Here is a 14,204-nt window from a genome sequence, read left to right on the forward strand (position 1 = left end):
GGTAAAACTGCTGCTACTTCACAGACTACTCCTGATCAACCTTCAATCCCAAAGAAGAAGAGAAAGCAAGCTATCAGGAAGCTGAAGTTGGCAGCATATGTGGCTGAAGATGAAGAGCAGATTGCAGCTGCTACTGACCTTGTCACAAGAGAAGTGAGGAAGAAGAAGGGTGGAGATGATGCTATACTTTAGAAGGTGTTGGTGTTAGCAAAAGAGATTAAGGTCCCTGCATTCAGTATTGCTAGAGAAGATGTTGGTACAAATGCTCAGGAGGTTATCATGGCTACTGAAGTTGTGCAAGAGCTAGTGGCAACTGAAGCTGGCAGTTTGTTGACAATTGCTGAAGAAGTTCAGGAAGAGATTGTTGGTTGTTCAGAAGCCGCTGTTTCAGAAGCTTCAAAAGGTAATCCTGATTCTCCTCACTCTACTAATATTATAAATATAGAATCTAGTTCTACCTCTGTATCATTCTCAACCATGATGAGTCATTTATTATCTATTTTAATATATTATTTAGTTTCGTTTTAATTAGATTTAAGTTTATTTTATATTAATATTATTTCCTTTTTGAACTATTTTACTACAATTGCATATTGTTATATTTCAGGAACGAATATTTGATGGATTGAGTCTTGGAGCAAAAGAAAGGGGTTTTGGAGCTGATTTGGTACGAAAATACGAAGATTCAGAGACAAAAATATATCTCCCTCAAGTCAGAAACTTGGCACGGCCGTGCCACACTCCAGAACTACTTTTGCTGCTTTTGCTTAGATTTTAAGCTACTCTATTTTAGTTTACTTGTGGAACATTCTAGTGATTGCTTAGATTTTAAGTCGAATGTAAACTATAAATAGAGTAGCTAGCCATCACAAAGATTCATCTTTTCTTGGAATACAATATGTGACAATTGTCTTTCTAATAAAAGTTCTTTTACTTTCTTGTTATTTACTTTTATGCTTTCTCTCTTCTTCCCCTTGTCTACGATGAACATTAGTGAGTAGACTTCTCCTTGTCTTGGGATTGTTGGATAAGTCTAAATGACATAATCCTAATCAAACCAAGCTTTAAACCTTAATCTTATGTAATGATGAGATAAAACCGCAAGTGCACGGTCTTACCGAAGTGGTATGAAAAGAGTATCGTTCCGACAGGGAGTAGTTTAATTCAATTAACCTTTGAAAATGACTAGAGGAGAAAAGGATTGTAAGTTGGGGTTTTCAAGCGTTTGAAAGATAATAATAAAAGGAGCCTTGGGATCGTTGGTTTCATCTAAATAACAAGTCCTTCACAAACCAAACTAAAAGCTTATAATGTTATGTTAGACCAAATTTCTCAAGACAGTTTCTCTTATGTTCCTCTAGCAACCAAGCCTATTTCGCTGACTTGATTACTATTAGATTTTGGTTCCTCTAACAACCAAGCCTATTTCGCTGACTTGATTATTATTAGTTCCCTTGAAGATCGAAACTATATGTCTCAAAGATTGCAAAGACTATTTCGCTGCCTTTGCAATCCTTGTCTAAATTCACTTGTTCGAATATCAAAGCTCCACTTTCGTTATATGAATTGATATTTGGAATAATGGATAAACAATTATCAAACCCTCCACTTTCGATTCCACAGTTTGATAATGGTTGATCCATGTTAAAGCGGTGAATTTAGATAAGAAATTAGGGTTACATAAGATTAAGGCTTAAAGATTGGCTTGATTAGGATTATGCCATTTAGACTTATCCAACAATCCCAAGACAAGGAGAAGTGTACTCACTCATGTTCATCGTAGACATGGGGGAGAAGAGAGAAAGCATAAAGGTAAATGACAAGAAAATAAAGGAAAAGAAAAGAACTTTAATTAGAAAAGCAATTGTCACTTATTGAATTCCAAGTAAAGATGAATATTTGTGATGGATGGCTACTCTATTTATAGCATACACTCGACTTAAAATCTAAGCAATTACATTCGGGCTAAAAATAGAGTAGCTTAAAATCTAAGCAAAAGCAGCAAAAGTAACTCTTGAGGGTGGCACAGGCGTGCCAATGCTGGCACGGGCCGTGCCAAGCTTCTGACTTTGGGGAGACATATTTTTGTCTCTCAATCTTCGTATTTTCGCATTCAATCAGCTCCAAGTCCCTTTCTTTTGCTCCAAGACTCAATCCATCCAATATTCATTCCTGAAATAAAATAAAATGCAATTTGTAGTAAACTATTCTAAAAAGGAAATAATACTAATATAAAATAAAATAAAATCTAATTAAAAGTAAACTAAAAAGCATATAAAAATAAGCAATAAATGACTCATCAAACTCCCCCACACTTGAATCTTTGCTTGTCCTCAAGCAAAAGGCATAGACATGGCAGCAACAAAAAAGGATTAATATATGACAACTCAAATAAAAGCTTATGTCTCCCTCGAGGTTTCATTTCAATGTACACTAATCACAACTTCAAGTATTCCTTGTAAACTTATTCAACCCAACAACAAGTCTTAAGTGAGTGTGTGTGTGTGTGTAGCCCAACCCTTTTCTTGCTCCTGTATAAGATAGATATTATGAGGAACAGGTTCTAACCTTAACACTAAAGTGACCGAGAAAAATCTTTTCTTTATTTCATATAAGAGAGATGGGAGTTAGCTTTAGACAATTTTGATACTTGGGGGCTTGTAGATGCCTAGGGGCTATCATTTCACATTGGAATTTCGCGAGGGGGTATCCTTTCCTCCAAGTTTCCTTGATCACCCTAAGTAGTGCTACAACTTATTCATCTTCACTTAGGAATTTCCTCTTTTTAGAGGGTTTAATTTAAGCACAATTTGTTTGAGAAGTCATCACCACATTTAGGAAGTCAGAGAGGGGGTATCCTTTCCTCCATGTGCTGGTGATATTCTTCTGCCCCATTTTGGTTTACATATTACATCACATTAGAATTATTCCCACACAAACTTATACTACTTTTACTCTGAAGATTTTTAAGGGTCCAGGTTACCATTAAAGTTAGAACGTGTTCCTTAAAATACCGATTCATACACTTACTCAAGGATTGCAACTAGGTGCTTTTCTCATTGGAGAATTTTCACAATAAAAGTTGATGTGGGTATAGCAAGAACACTTACAACACAAGAAATCACTTTCATGTACAAGAAACGACCATTGAAGAGACAACAAAAAATTTATGTCATAATAAAACAATAAAAACAAGCTGCTTATTCATGCCTTTTACAATAAAACAAAACAAAAGAATAAAGTTCAAGGGAGTTTGGAAACACTACGACTAAAGACACTTTATTAGGCTCCCCCCACACTTAGGAGAAGCATTGTCCTCAATGATTCAAGATAGAAGAAAAAGAAGAAGTAGAAGAACGAGATAGAGATTGAAGAGATAAGGTGAAAAAGAGGAAGAGGAAAGCTCACATTTTCATTGAGGTCCATAGGGAGGACCTTGGAGGTGGAGGTGTTGCATCATGTTCCGAAGCATTTGGTTATTTTCTTCGGATATGCGGTTGCCCCTTAGGACATCATTTCTTAGCCCGGATAATTCAACACCTTGCCTTTGCTGCTCGGTGCTTATCCTTTGTACCTCAGTTTGTATCCATGTCCATCTTTCATTGTTGGCATTATGGTCATGGGGTTCCTCTTCATGGTGCATGTTTGCACCGTCTTCTTCACCTTGATTATGCTCTTCATGTACCTGTAATCCATCACCAACATACAACAAATTTGCCTCCACCCCGGTGTTAGTCTGAGATGGGTTAGGAAGCAGAAACAAAAGAGGTATACGAAGTTGAAGTGCATAAGTCATGGGTGGATGAAGCTTAATGAAATTCATGGATACAAGGGTTTCAATATTAAGCCTATTGTTGCCCTCAATCGGATTTATTCCTTCGGCTTCATGTAACACCCCGTTTTTCCAACGTGAAAATTTCATTTATTTAATCAGAGTAATTCACCTAAACGGAATGTCACATTCTTTTCTTAAAATCATAAACTGTATAAATAACTATTTATCCTTTAAAATTCAATAACTAAAAAGTCTTTAATACTTCGCAGCGGAAATTATTCAATAATCAAAACAGTCTTTGGCACTAAAGCCTCTTTACAATTATGTCATAAAAATCCATTCTAAAAACATAGTCATAACTCTTCAGAAACAATACGTAAGGAATAGAAAGCAATAACAAATTCCCATCCCGTTACGTATCAGAGCATCTAAAGACACTTGAGCCACCACTCCTACTAATCATTAATACCTGCAAGTTACTCATACGAAGAGCAACATTTTCAAGCAGAAGGGGTGAGATTTCACAAAACAATAATATCAAACATATAATTCAATAATTATATTTAACAACACAAATAACTTCATCTATTAGTAATAATAATTCTTCATGTAATAATTCTTAATAACTCAACCAACTTCTAATTATCATTTAACACATATTAACCAAATCGTAACAAACATAGATCATCACATCATAGTCATAGTTCATATATAGCATAACAACATCTTAATCCTAATTCATATACAACATAACAACATCATTAATTCATAATAATAATTATTCATCAAACATCTCATTATCAATTCATTAATAAAAGACAACTTATCAATTTAACATAAACATCATCAAGTACACTTAACAACTCATAGATATCATCATGTAATCATCATCACTAATAACTTTAAAACAACACAATATAATCATCTCTTATTAATAGTAATAATTATCTACATCATAACATAAACATCTTCTTATAATAATATAACAACAACGTAACATGATATTCACTTAATAATAATAATAATTATATATACATCATCTCGTCATAATATAATAATATAACAACAACATAACATGATATTCACTTAATAATAATAATAATTATTTATACATCATCTCGTCATAATATAATAATATAACAACAACATATTCATCTTCTTGTATTAATATAACAACAACGTATTCATCATCTTATGAAAATATAATCAACACATACTAACACCAAAATCAACATCATAAATCTTCAACATAAACATCTTAAACAATATCATCTTAAACATCATAGCATCTTTGATAAACAATTACCAAGTAATCACAACATTCGATCATCATCAATAACATAACATAATATTCATTTAATATTATTAATCATATATAGAACAACATATTCATCACTTAATAGTAACAATTATACACAACATCATAACAACTTAACAATATCATAATCATTATCTTAAACAACGTAGCAACATAACAGTATCATAATCAATATCTTAAACAACGTAGCAACATAACAGTATCATAATCAACATGTTAAACAACATAGCAACATAACAATATCATAATCAATATCTTAAACAACGTAGCAACATAACAATATCATAATCAACATGTTAAACAACATAGCAATATTTTAGTCAACATCATATAATTCACATCGTATAATCTTCGTAGGTACTTCTTTAACAACACTTGGGTAGAACACAACTCGACAAACTCATGGATGATAATTCATCGACAACTTAACAACTCATGGATGATAATTCATCAACAACGACCTTGACTCGACATATGCGACAATGCAACTTAGACACTTATATGCATGTGGTACCAATCGTCATCATAAGTATTAATATACTTTTATCGTGCGGAGGACAAAGCTCCTAAAACGTGCGGAGGACAAAGCTCCTAATCATGGTGAGGACAAAGCTCAATGAAATGCTATGCATGGACTCTTAACAACAAAACACCGTAATCATCATAATCAACATATCATCATGCATCCAATAATTTGGAGCTAAACGTCATCATTTCATAATATATATATATAGACATCATGCACTTAGTTAAATAACAGCAGTAGCACAGTCAAATCACACAACAATAGAGAGATATCAATATATCAATTGCAATTCACAACATTAGTTTTCCGGTAGCATAGTTGGCAGAGATTTACATTCATAATATTGTGAAGTTGCATGGGGTTCCATCGAGTATTGTGTCGGATAGAGATCTGAGGTTCACTTCAAGGTTTTGGAAGAGTTTGCAAGAGAACTTGGGTTCAAAGTTGAGATTGACTTCGGCTTATCACCCACAAATAGATGGTCAGTCGGAGAGGACGATTCAGTCGTTAAAGGATTTGCTGAGAGTGTGTGTACTTGAGCAAGGTGGTGTAACGCCCGTTTCGAATTATTTAATTATTTAATCATTTAATTGAGTCTAGAAGTTATTAAGATGAGTTTATATTATATTTATATAATATATGCGTGATTTATATGATTTATATGATGGAGGTGATTTTATGTGATTTATGAGGAGTTGTGACTTATTTTATTGTTTAATAAAATAAGATTTGAAAATAAAATAAATATTGAGTTTAGGGGTTGTTTTGAGATTTTAGAGAGTTTTGGGGGAGAAAGAGAAATAAGATAAGATAGATGGAGGATATATAAATAGGGAAACCTAGTTTAGAGAAAAACATTTGTACGTACGATCGTTTTTGAAGAAAAGAAAGAAAAGCCAAGAGAAGAGCAAGAGAGACCTAGGGCTGTGATTTTGATCTATAAGATAAGGGTGAGACTAACTTTGCAATTCTATTAAGCCTGTGATTCAATGATTAGGTTTAACATGATGTAGGATGAGTTTTAAAGGAATTGGAAACTAGGTCAATGATGAGATAAAACCGCAAGTGCACGGTCTTACCGCAGTAGTAAAATATGAGTATCGTTCCGACAGGGAGTTATGAATTCAATCAACTTTAGATAATGATTAGACTAAAGGTTTATAAGATAGAAAAGTTTGGGTTTTTAATTAAAAGAAAATAAAAGAAAAGATAAAAGCCTTGGAATTATTGGTTCATCCTAACGACAAGTCCTTCACAAACCAAACTATTAAACTTATAACCTTATGTTAGACCTAATTTCTCAAGACAGTTTCTCTTTTGTTCCTCTAGCAACCAACCCTATTTCGCTGACTTGATTACTATTAGATTTTGGTTCCTCTAACAACCAAGCCTATTTCGCTGACTTGATCATTATTAGTTCCCTTGAAGATCGAAACTATATGTCTCAAAGATTGTAAAGACTATTTCGCTGCCTTTACAATCTTTGTCAAAATTCACTTGTTCGAATATCAAAGCTCCACTTTCATTTTATGAATTGATATTTGAGATGATGGATAAACAATTATCAAACCCTCCACTTTCGTTTCCATAGTTTGATAATGGTTGATCCATGTTAAAGCGGTGAATTTAGATAAGGAATTAGGGTTACATAAGATTAAGGTTTAAGGCTTGGTTTGATTAGGATTATGTCATTAGACTTATCCAACAATCCCAAGACAAGAGAAGTCTACTCACTAACGTTCATCGTAGACAAGGAGAAGAAGAGAGAAATCATAAAAGTAAATAACAAGAAAGTAAATGAACTTTTATTAGAAAGACAATTGTCACATATTGCATTCCAAGAAAAGATGAATATTTGTGATGGATGACTACTCTATTTATAGCATACATTCGACTTAAAATCTAAGCAATTACATTCGGGCTAAAAATAGAGTAGCTTAAAATCTAAGCAAAAGCAGCAAAAGTAGTTCTGGAGTGTGGCACGGCCGTGCCAAGCCTCGCACGGGCGGTGCCAAGTTTCTGACTTGAGGGAGATATATTTTTGTCTCCGAATCTTCGTATTTTCGTACCAAATCAGCTCCAAAACCCCTTTCTTTTGCTCCAAGACTCAATCCATCAAATATTCATTCCTGAAATATAACAATATGCAATTGTAGTAAAATAGTTCAAGAAAGAAAATAATATTAATATAAAATAAACTTAAATCTAATTAAAACTAAACTAAATAACATATTAAAATAGATAATAAATGACTCATCAAACTCCCCCACACTTGAATCTTTGCTTGTCCTCAAGCAAAAGGCATAAACATGGTAGCATAAACAAGATTACTTCATGACAATTTAATTAAAACACATGTCTCCTCAAAGGCTTTAATTTCAAGTGTACACTAATCACAAACTCAAGCATTCTTTGTAATCCTTTTTCAACCCAACAATCAAGTTTCAAGTGAGTGTGTGTGTGTAGTCCAACCCTTTTCTTGCTCCTGTATAAGATAGATATTATGAGGAAACATGTTCTAATCCTAGTACTAAACCAACCAAGAAAAACTCTTTCTTCATTTCATATAAGAGAGATGGGAGTATTTGCAATCTTTTTGATCTTTGCCATTTGCACATTTTTGGAATTTCAACATACTTTATTTAAGAAACAACACCTTCACGTAGGAAGTCGGAGGGCCTACCCCCTTCCCCAATCTAGATTCAGTGGTGCTCCTTAAAACATCATCTTCACGTAGGAAGTCAGAGGGCCCACCCCCTTCCCCAATCTAGATTCAATGATGCTTTTTAAAGTTTTTCAAGATAACATTACCTTCACGTAGGAAGTCGGAGGGCCTACCTCCTTCCCCAATCTAGATTCAATAATGCAACCTTGAAATTATTTTGGCTATTTGGCTTTTTATAATCTCCTTTATACTAACTTATACTACTTTTACTTTGAGAGTTTTTTAAAGGTCAACGTACCACTAAAATTAAAACATATTTCCTTAAAATACCTATTCATACACTTACTCAAGGGAAGCAACTTGTGTTTTTCTCAATGGAAAATTGTATTCACTTTGAAGCAAGATGTGGGTATATCAAGAAAACTTAAAATACAAGAGTTCACTTTCATGTACAAGAAATAACCAATTAAGAGGAGACAATAAAAAATTTATGTCATGATATTTTTCAATAAAAACAAGCTACTTAACCATGCCTCTCACAAAAAACAGAACAAAAGAATAAAGTTCAAGGGAGTTTGAAAACACTACGACTAAAGACACTTTATTAGGCTCCCCCCACACTTAGGAGAAGCATTGTCCTCAATGATTTAAAAGAAGAAGAAGAAAAAGAAGAAGATGATGAAGAAAGCAGAGAAGTAGAGAAGAGTAGAGGAAGAGGAGAGCTCACAATTTTATTGAAGTCCATAAGGTAGACCTTGGAGGTGAAGGTGTTGCATCATGTATCGGAACATTTGATTGTTTTATTCATTTATTTGAGTGCCCCTTAGGACATCGTTTCTTAGCCCGATCATTTCAACACCTTGTCTTTATTGCTCGGTGCATGTTCTTTGAACTTCGGTTTGCATCCATGCCCACCGTTCATCATTATAGTTTCCACCGGCTTCTTGTTAATGGTGCAAGTTTGCACCTACCTCCTCTTCATCACCACCATCATCACCATCATTGTGTACCTGTGGGTTAGTGTCAACATAAAAGTTTTCTACCACCTTCGGATTAGTAATATCTGAATTAGGTAGAATAATCAAGAAATTAGCATTATTGACTCTGCACTCATATTGGGAATTGTGAGAAGGGCCATGGATTCTAAAAAAAACATGGTAGTGAGGGTTTCTAAGTATAGATAGTAGTTTCCCTCAATCCTATTTATCCCTTTGTTCACATTTACCTCAAATTTTCTAACAAATGAAAGTGATGATTCCACCTACCACTATATCACCTTTATATCCGGTTTCTTTCTAGCAATTGAAACAAGATAATAAAGCAAATAATAGAAAATGTTAACATGGTGGTTATAAAGTATAGCCTACGACATAAACAGCTCAATAGTCCTCATCATTCCTACCTTTTTTCTACCCCATATGGTGCAAGCAATAACCGTGTGAAGGTACCTAAGCACAGGGTTGTGAATTTATTCAACAGCCTAATCACATGTTTATCTATTTCTAGTCTATCCATAGCATTAACATCAAGGTACCTGCAAGGAGAGATAGTTCTAGAGATTAGAGATTTATACCTATTTCTTTGCTCGGAATCCTTGAATTGGATCCCATGATTGCGGGTTGTTGATTGCTTCTTGCTTGCACCTCTTCCAGAGGCTTCAATATCCCCACCTTTCCTTTTTGATGTCATTGACCTTAGCTTGGTTTTGTTGTGGGTGGATGAATGTTGGTGAAGTTTGGAGAGAATTATGGAAGAAGGATTATAGATGTTATTTGATTTGGATACGGGAAGAAAAAATAAAAAATAAAAAATAATATTTTTTTTTTTTTTTTTTTTTGCTGATGGGTTGGCACGGCCGTGCCACCACAGGCACGGGCCGTGCAAACTTTCTGGAAAAAGAGGGAAGATTTTTTTTTTGGGTGGGTTTCTGGTCAATGGCTTCAAATTTTTTTCACTTTTTCGCATCATATTTGGACAAATACCTACAAAACAAATAAAATAAAAGCAATAAAACTCATGGGTTGCCTCCCACGAAGCGCTCTTTGTAACGCCCTAGTTGTTTATTTAATTAAGTTGATTTATGTGGAGTATATATATTTTTATATATGATGTTTGGTGATTTATGCGGAGTATATATATATATATTTATATATATGTGATTTTTGAGTGTTTTATGTGGTGTATTATTTTATTATATAGTTTATTTAATAATAATTAGAATGAGTATGAAATATTAGTTATTTTGGAGTTTGGGGAGTTATTTAATAATTATTAAAATTAATGGGGAGCTAATGAAAATATAGGGAGTTAAGTAATGGGAAGTTAGGAAAAGAAAGATTAGAAGCAGTTGTACGTAAGAACTGACAAGTTGGGAGAAAAAGGGGAGAAGACCAAGTTAGAGCCAAGAGTGAATTTGCTGCACATTTCTTCTTCAATTTCTAAGGTAAGGGTGAGGTTTACTTCAATAGTGTAGACTTTAAATTCTGATTTTGAGTTTAACAGGTTTTGGTGAAAATTGGGGATTTTGGGTTTTATGTTGAAATTGTGGATTTTGGAGTTGTGAGTGTAAATTTGATGTTAGAAATAGGTTCTAAGTACATACAGAAAGTTAATTTGTATTTGTAAACTGATTTGGGGAGTGATTGGAAGAAAAATGGGATTTTGGGGAAAAACCAGTTTTCTGCCCGTACTGATGTTCATCGCTCGCCTCGCGAGCATTCATGTCTAGCCTCGCGAGTGAACAACATCATCACTCGCCTCGCGAGCAGTCCAACTCGCCATGGCGAGTAGCCCATAATAAAACTTGATTTTTGAAAAGTTGTTATAAGATGTTTTGGGGATGGTTTAAGGTGCCTAGATGATTTTAATGATGATGGGTGGAAGTTTTAGGTTAAAAAGATGAATAGGGAACTTAGAATTTGGATTTGAGTGAGAAAATGGCATTTTTCCCAAGAGCACCTGATTTTGCACTCGCCTCGAGTTCGCCTTGAACTCGCCATGGCGAGCTAGTGTTTTTGTGAACTCGCCATGGCGAGCAGATGTGCTCGCGAGGCGAGTTGCACTGTTTCTGAGTGTTGACTTGCTTGCATGATTAGTAGTGGTTGATGTCGTTGTATTTGGGCATGGTTATATATAATTATGCATTATTTTGGTAGTTTGAATTGCTGGATCGATGATTATTGATGATGGTTGAATGTATGATATTTATTGAATCATACATATTATTATAGTGGAGTCACATGGAGTTGCATTGCATGGTCAGTTGTATGTAGATATACACAAGTAGGTCCATTGCATATGCATAAAACAGCGGTGAGGGCTTCGGTCCTGGAGTACTAGTTGCTCAACAGCGGTGAGGGCTTCGGTCCTGATGAATGCTTTAACCATTCAAAAGCGGTGAGGGCTTCGGTCCTGTTTGGTACCACATGCATATTGCATTTCATAAGGAAGTCTAAGATGGTGTCTTAGCAGTGGTCATGTCATTTGCATGAGTCTTGGTTGTTGATGTCAGTTATTTTCTGATGGATGATGTTGGTGTTGAATATGCATTTATATATATATTCATTGTGATCATGGTGTATTGTTGATGTTGTTGTTACTTGTGACTTATACATATATTTGTTTACAAGATAAAGTGTTGTTGTTTAGGGTGTTAGATTCAATTGATGATTTTAATATCTATATTTATTGTTGTGAATCTCACCCCTTCTGCTTGAAAATGTTGCCCTTCCTATGGGTAACTTGCAGGTGATCCTGAGTAGTAGGTGGTGGCTCAAAGTCGTGTTTAGGGCTCTGATACGTGGGATGGGATTTATCATTTTTATTATTGTTGCTTTTCCTTTCCATGTATCATATTTTGGAACTTATGGTGTGGAGCCTTTTGTTGTCTTTGAACTATGATGTTGAATTATGTTAAGGCCTTTAATGCCTTAGACTATTGTTGGATGTTCATGAGATTATGGATTTTGAAAACTATTCCGCTGCTATGTTTTCATAAATAATAAGTTGCTTGATTAAATAGTTTTATTTTCTATTTAAGAAATTTTGAAATGACGTGTAGCATGCCCGTTGTGGAACTACTCTGATGTATATTTGCTATTTAATTGCTTTTGGGTAACGGGGTGTTACACTCTTTTAGAGTCATTAGCTTGACGATTAGAAGGTTTCTCTACCCAATACCCAATCTTTCCCAAAGGGATAGTGGCATCAACCTGAGATTCTCTCCCAAATCACACATAGTTTTTTCAATGGTTTCACTCTCAATCACACAAGGGGTGGAAAAACTCTCAATCACTATGAAGTTAGGCTTAGCAAGCCTTTGTGGGACATGGATTTTGAGTTTATAAGGTGGTGAAACTATTGGCTTATCACTCTCTCCTATGACTTTCTCACCTTGTTGCTTTTCACTCTCTATCTCACCCTCAATTGTCTTAGTTTTCATAATGGTGTCCTCTAACTGCTTACCGTCCCTAAGTTGAATAGCATTTATAAGGCCTTTGGGTTTGGCTTCAGTTTGACTTGGAAAGACTTCGGGGGTTTGAGAGGAAGTAGCTACTTTTTGGGCTACTTGAGAGATTTGAGTTTCTAGCATTCTAGTGTGAGTAGCAATGGAGTCCACTTTAGATGTAAGCTTGACAAAAGAGTCATTCAAAGATCCAGTTTGATTTTTAAGTTCTTGAAATTGCTTGGATTGCTCCATAGCATGTTTTTCGAGTAAAATTTCCAAGCTGGATTTCTGAGGGACTCTTTCGTTGTTTGCATAAATAGGTGGTGTTGTTTGTTGTCCAAAGGTATAAAATTTTTGCTCGGGACTTTTAGCAACACTACCTAGTTGGCATTCAACATTAGTATGGTCAAGTATTCCACAAAATTCACAAGGTGGTGAAACAAGAGCAGGTGTGACGACACTTACAGTTAATTTATCAAATTTTTGAAGAAATGTGTCCACCTTAGCAGATAGATGATCAAGGGTAGAAACCTGACACATACTTTCCTCTTTTATAGAGGGTGGAGGAGTACCTTCAGTGATAACTCTCTCACTTGTCCACTGATAGTGGTTGTATGTCATGTTCTCGATCAAATCATAGGCTCCTGTGTAAGTTTTATTCATCAAAGCTCCACCTGCAGCTGCATCAACATTCATTTTTGTGGAAAACAAAAGACCATTATAAAAAGTGTGGATAATAAGCCAATTCTCAAAACCATGATGGGGGCAAAGCCTAAGCATTTCTTTGAAACGCTCCCACGCATTGTAAAGAGATTCACCATCTTTTTGAGTGAATTGTGTGATTTGACTCCTTAATTGAGCAGTTTTACTATGGGGAGAAAATTGGGAAAGGAATGCCTTCCTCATTTGGTCCCATGAAATTATAGAACCAATTTTCAATGAATGAAACCAAGCACGAGCTCTATCCCTCAAAGAGAAAGGAAAGAGGTGCAGCCTTACGGCCTCTTGGTTTGCCTTCAAAGTTCCACTGAGTCTTAAAAAAATTGAAACATGAAGATTCGGATCCTCAGTGGGTGATCCGAAAAATTGATTTTGCTGCACTAGGTAAATAAGTGCAGGCTTTATTTCAAATTTAATATCCTCAACCGTTGGGTACACAATAGCATCGTACGGCTCATCTGAAGATGTGATTGCATACTCTTTGAGAGCACGTTTCTCAGCCATATCGTTATTACTGTGTGTTTCTTTGAGCCATCCCTGAAATCAAAGCGGTTAAAGATAGAAAATAAAAAATAATAATAAAAATAAAATAAAATAAGGAGAAAGGGAGAGAGATAGATTTTATACATAAATATGCATATATATATATTTTTTTTTATTTATAGAGAGAGAGAGAGAGAGAGATTTTATATATAAATATATATATATATATTTTTATTTTTTATATATTTTTTTTTAGAGAGAGAGAGAGAG

At 34.7% G+C, this 14,204-nt stretch overlaps 1 non-coding gene across 1 annotated transcript; it reads left to right on the forward strand.

Annotated features, from left to right (window-relative positions):
• The first annotated feature begins 13,482 nt into the window (after positions 1 to 13,482).
• Positions 13,483 to 13,589, forward strand: LOC120578792 (small nucleolar RNA R71). Its single transcript, XR_005644603.1, has one exon. It is a non-coding gene; the product is annotated as a small nucleolar RNA R71 (small nucleolar RNA).
• Positions 13,590 to 14,204: the final 615 nt, after the last annotated feature.

The sequence above is a fragment of the Medicago truncatula genome, chromosome 2 (assembly GCF_003473485.1).
Source record: "Medicago truncatula cultivar Jemalong A17 chromosome 2, MtrunA17r5.0-ANR, whole genome shotgun sequence".
NCBI lineage: Eukaryota > Viridiplantae > Streptophyta > Magnoliopsida > Fabales > Fabaceae > Medicago > Medicago truncatula.